Raw genomic sequence first — 6516 nt, 5'->3', positions numbered from 1 at the left:
TGTGTGGATCATAACAAATTGTGGATAATATTGTGAAGAATGGGAATTCCAGAACACTTAATTGTACTCATGAGGAACCTGTACATAGACCAGAAGGCTGTTGTTCAAATGGAACAAGGGGATACTGCATGGTTTAAAATCAGGAAGGGAGTGCATCAGGGTTGTATCTTTTCACCATACTTATTCAATTTGCATGCTAAGCCAATAATCCAAGAAGCTGGACTATATGAAGAAGAACATGGCATCATGATTGGAGGAAAGCTCATTAAGAACCTGAGATATGCAGATGATACAACTTTGCTTGCTGAAAGTGAGGATGACTTGGAGCACTTACTGATGAAGATTGAAGACTACAGTCTGCAGTGTGGATTAAACCTCAATATAAAGAAAACAAAAATTCTCACAACCGGACCACTAAGCAGCATCATGATAAATGGATATAAGATTCAAGTTGTCAAAGGCTTCATATTACTTGGTTCTACAATCAATGCCAATGGAAGCAGCAGTCAAGACATCATACAATGTATTGCATTGGAAAAATCTGTTGCAAAAGACCTCTTTCAAGTATTGAAGAGCAAAGATACCTCCTTGAACACAAAGGTGCACCTAACTGAAGGCATGGTATTTTTAATCACTTCATATGCATGTGAGAGTTGGACCATGAATAGGAAGATCGAAGAAGAGCCTCGATGCTTTTGGGTTGTGGTGTTGGTGAAAAATGCTGAAAGTACCTTGGACTGGTAAAAGAATGAACAAATCTTTCCTGGACGAAGTGCAGTTGGAATGCTCCTTGGAAGCAAGAATGGCCAGACTTCATCTCACCTACTTTGGCCATGTCAGAAGAGACCATTCCCTGGAACAAGAGGTCATGCTTGGTAAAGTGGAGGGCTGATGAAAAAGGGGAAGGTCCTCAACAAGATGGATGGATACAGTGGCTGCAGAGATGGACTCAGGTATAATAGGGATCATGAGACTGGCACAGGACTGGGCAATGTTTCATTCTGTTGTACATAAGGTCGCTATGAATCAGAGATGACTCGAAGGCACATAACAACAACAATAACAACAACAACATATGTAACCAAGAAATGCTTTTTTTTTCCTTCATCAAGACCTGTGGAAATAAACTTCATATAATTGATGGAGATAATATTATATTAGCTCTTCAGCAATGCATCTATTCATATGTATGTGTTATATTATAAAACACACACACCATTTATTCCCAAATGTGTTCTGTGCTGCAAATCTTTCCAAATCTAATTTAGCTGAAGATATGCACTTGTGCTACAAAACTACCACACAAAGTACAGAAGCAACAGAATACAGAGTTGGAGTAACCTCTCAGAGAAAACCATACACCTTGAGAGAGAATCACCGGGCTTGCCAAATTGAGACCATAGTCTCAGGGTATACCAAACTCAACTGACACAACATTTGTTGTTGTTGTTGTTGTTATGTGCCATCGAGTTTGCCTGACTCATAGAGACCCCTCCTTGGGTTGCTGAGGCAGTATCACTATGGAAGTAGATTGCTCAGTCTTTCATGGGACAACATAGTGCATAAAAATCTTGTTCTACCACCTACTTTTGTGAGTAGAACTTTGGTCTTAAAAACTTTTGAGCCGCCATCTAAGATGCAACTTTTGGTCTCTTCCCATCTGAAGCAAAGAAGAGTGAAGAAAATCAAAGGCATCTGGAAACAATTAGTCCAAGGATATGATGTACCCTGAAACTGGAACTAGATGGTTCCCAGCTACCAGTGCCAACTGCTCAGAAAGGGATCAAACCTGGAGATCCCATCCTGGATAGAGTGGGAGGAAATATGTGGAACAAAATCCAAAAGCACAAAAATGACCAGAATTACTCACTGGATAACCTCTAGTGGAACCTCCAAGACTATGGCCCCGGGTTACCCTTTGGGCCTAGAAATGCACTCACTCCCACAGATTGGCTCTCAGCCCAATGGTAGAAAGACCTTCATTCAGAACACTTATCCCAGGGTGATGCACCCACCTAGTCTAGGAAGATATACCTCTTAAAGCAATTGGCCTTCGGGCACCAGAGGGACAGCATTCACACAGAGGGAAAGCTGGACATATAGGAGTGCATAGTTAAGAAGAGCACAGGGAGAGGGTAGTCATGGGCATGGGAGGGGAGGAGAGTTTGTTATGGTTTGGGATTGTAATCAGGGCATGAAATCAAATGTACACAAACTGTTGAATGTAAAAAAAAAAAAATTGCTCTGTAAATTTGCACCCAAAGCAAAATAAAATTTAAAAAAAGAAACAAGAAAAGGCAATCTGAAACAAATTATCTCCAACCTTTTTTTTTTTTTTTCCGGTTACCAAAGACTGCAGGAGATAGCTAAGAATATTTTTATACTTCCTTCTAAAATACTTACCCAGTTAAACAATTTAAATAAAAACAAAAGCAAATCAATGTGTTAAATACTAAATATAACATGGACACTAAGGATCACTTAGTGGCGTAACCAGACTAGTAATATTATACCTAAATTCTTCATTAATCTTCCTTTCTTTGTTGCTTTCTTAAGAAAAAACTGTAACATTCATTTAAGGAAATAAAAATGTAGACTGACATGAATGTCTAGATTCTCTTCTAAACTCTTTTTTTTTTAAAAAAAGAATATGAGCAGCAAATATAACAGCAAGATATAAAATTATTATGAATAATTCATCTGAGACAGTTAAAAAAAATTATCTTTCCTTCTCTGATTCTTACCTCATGCCCATATCAAAGTATTCACCAAGTCTTGTTCTTCCTTTTCACTTTCTTTCTTTCTTTTTCACTATATTTCAAATTCTTTCCTTCCTCTCTATTTCCATTCTGTCATCACTTTGTGACTTAACTCCAGGCCTTCCACAGCTATCCATCCTGCTCACTACAATGTTCCTAAAACATGGTTTTCATTATGATGTTCTCTTGCAAAAATATATAAATGAAGTCCTCATTGGTAATTGACTCAGATACATGCTCCTGATCTTAGCATTTAAGAACTCTATCAGTTGACCCCACACTCTGTCTTTCTAGCTTTATCAACAATTACTTGGCAACATGATTCCGTAATGGCACCTGCACTGATGCCCACACCTACTGCACTCTTCTTTGCCTCTGCACATTTGGACATAATGTTTCATCCACCTGGAACACACTCCCCGTTCCATTTGTTTTGTATGTTACTTACTATTGAATTGGCTGCTACTCATGATGACCTCATGTACAACAGAATGAAATGTTGCTAGGTCATAATCTATCTTTGGTTGGTATGTTTGAGGCCATTATTGCAACCACTGTGTATTCTGAGTGTCTTCCAACCTACGGGGCTCATGCCTCAACATTATGTCAGATGATATTATCTTGTGTTCTACAAGATTTTCATTGGCTAGTGTTCATAAGTAAAAATTAGGCTTCTCTACCTCGTTTGTCTTAGTCTAGATGCTTTGCTGAAATCTGTTCATCATGGGTTCTCTTGCTAACATTTTAAATCCTTATGGCATAGCTTCCAGCATCATAGCAACACACAAACCACCACAATATAACAAACAAGTGGTGGTCTTTTCCTTTAGCTAAAATAAATTCTACACTTCCATCAAGACCTAGTTACAAAGCCAGCCCCTCCAGGAAACTTTCTCCAAATAAAATGGGGAACAATTGCATTTTTATATTAAAATCACATAATTTTTAAAAAATTCTATAATATATTCTTCTGGTAAATTAGACAAAAATTAGGGTTTCTCCCCCTTGGTCCACTGGAAAGGTATTTCTAAGCCATGTTATACCCTTTTAGAAAGAGCATGAAATTCAATTCACTTATGTAAATCTATGAACAAACTTATCAGCAAAAAGGTGATAAATAAATTCATGCATTTTAGACAATTTAAAATTATAACCAAGGGTATTTGTGTTCAAGAAAAAGATAGCTATTCCTGAATTTTACATTAATACTCGTTTTAATGTTGTTTCTTCATTTGGTGTCACTTGGTGATCATTGTGAATAAATTGTTGGCAGTCATTAGGTTTTAAAGTAAATTAATTGGAGAAAAAGCTTAAAATAGAGAAATGTTTCCCCAAGGAGGCAGTGTAGTATAGGTTTGGAGGATTTTTTAGGGTACTGGTTCCTCTTTATATCTTTGAGAAGGTTAATTAATAATGTCTATAAGCCTCAGTTTAGTTATGGAGCATTGGGAAGGAATTAAAGTTAGCACCATTTTGACCCCAAAATGCAGAGGTGGCCTTTTTCTCTATCCAAGAAACTAAAGTACTGCTAATAGGTGAGGTTACCATTCCTGGTTTAGGGGCAAAGGACCAGTGAATATGGCCTCCTTGTTTGCTTTTACCTTTCATTGGGATCAAAGTCTTAAGAAATCCACAACCTGTTCTCCCTCAAGAGCCTAGAAAAGTAACACACAGTCCAGGGCCTACTTAGGTCTGTCTCTTGCTTGAACTCGCTCTACCTCTCTGACCCTTTGTATTTTCTCTCTATAACTTTTATCATTTTCTCTGTATCTTTATTCTATCTCTTGGTTTTTCTTTTACTCTGTTGGTCTCTGTCTTTCTCTCTCTAAGTCCCCGTCACTTCATGTCTCTCTGTGTCCATATCTCTCTCTAGTTGTCTGCCTTTTTTTCCCCCTTCTCTGAAGCTCTTTGTCCCTTTCTGCCTATTCTCTCTCATTATATGTTTCTATCTCTCAATTTTTATGCATCTCTGTTTTACTCCTTTAAATGTTCTCCCATACTATTTTTGTCATTCCCTTCTGCTACTCCTTGGTGAACATGTGGCTTTAAAAAAATAATTATGATAAGAACTGAGTCTGCAGTTTAGCCTTAGAAATAGCAACCAAGACAGATCCATCCTGACTTGGTTCAAGGACATTCCCACTGTCATGCCATGTTGCTGTTGTTAGGTGCTGTTGAGTTGGCTCCAACTCATAGCAACCCCAAGTACAACAGAACGAAATACTGCCCGGACCTGCACCATCTTCACAATCCTTGCTATACTTGAGCCCACTGTTGTAGTCACAGTGTCAATCCATCTTATTGAGGGTCTTCCCCTTTTTCACTGCTGCTCTACTTTGCCCAGTATGACATCCTTCTCCAGAGAATGGTCCCTTCTGACATGACCAAAGTAGGTGAGACAAAGTCTGGCCATTCTCACTTCCAAGGAGCATTCTTGCCACACTTCTTCTGGGACACGCATATTGAAAATACCATGGCTGGGATTAGGCACACTTTAGTATTTAATGTGAAATCTTTGTTTCTTTAAGCTTTAAAGGGGTCTTTTGCAGCACATTTGCCCAGTGCAATATATTTTCTGATTTTTTGACTGCTGCTTCCATTGGGTGTTGATGGTGGAATCAAGTAATATGAAATCTTTGACAACTTCAACCTTTTCTCCATTTATCATGATGTTGCTTATTGGTCCAGTCATGAGTATTTTCATTTTCTTTATATTGAGGTGTAACCCATACTAAAGACTGCAGTCTTTGGTCTTCATCAGTAAGTGCTTCAAGTCATCTTTGCTTTCAGCAAGCAAGGTTGTGTCATGTGCATACCGCAGGTTGTTAATGAGTCTTCCTCCAATCTGGATGCTATGTTCTTCTTCATATAGTTCAGCTTCTTATATTATTTACTCAGCACACAGGTTCAATAAGTATTGGGAAAGGATACAACCCTGATGCATGCCCTTCCTGATTTTAAGCTATGCAGTATCCCCTTGTTCTGTTCCAATGACAGCCTCCTGGTCTATGTACAGCTTCCTCAGGAGCACAATGAAGTGTTCTGGAATTTCCATTCTTCACAATGTTATCCATAATTTATTATGACCCACACAATGGAATGCCTTTGCATAGTCAATAAAACACAGATAAACATCTTTCTGGTATACCTTGTTTTAAGCCAAGATTCATCTGACATCAGCAATGATACCTCTTGTTCACATCCTCTTCTGAATCCAGCTTGCAGTTCTGGAAGTTCCCTGTCAACATACTGCTATGACCATTTTTGTATTATTGTCAGCAAAATTTTATTTATTTGTGTGTGACATTAATGATATTGCTTGATAATTTCCACATTCTATTGGATCACTTTTCTTTGGAATGTGCACAAATATCATCTCTTCCTGGAAGCCAGGAATCTGTTCCAACTTTCTTGGCATAAATGAGTAAGCACCTCTAGCACTGCATCCATTTATTGAAACATCTCATTGGGTATTCTGTCAATTCTTGGAGGCTTGTTTTTCACCAAATGCTTCAGTGCAGCTTTGTCATAGATAAAGACATTTTTCACAGGGTCCAGATGAACTCCTTAGAGTTTTTTTTTTGTTGTTGTTGTTTGTTTGTTTTTTTTTGTTTTGTGCCACTTTTTTTTTTAGGTGTGTAGAAGGTATAATATTTCAGTTATTAATTGCATTTGAGTTTGCTCTAGGTTCATATTTACTGTTGCTTCCAGGGACTTCAAGAAGAGAGAGTACTGTGATAAGGCCCAACAGATGTGT

Source organism: Orycteropus afer, unplaced genomic scaffold (assembly GCF_000298275.1).
Source record: "Orycteropus afer afer isolate SDZICR_OR568_19922 unplaced genomic scaffold, OryAfe1.0 scaffold00102, whole genome shotgun sequence".
In the NCBI taxonomy this organism is placed as follows: Eukaryota; Metazoa; Chordata; class Mammalia; order Tubulidentata; family Orycteropodidae; genus Orycteropus; species Orycteropus afer.
This window is presented reverse-complemented; position numbering follows the sequence as displayed.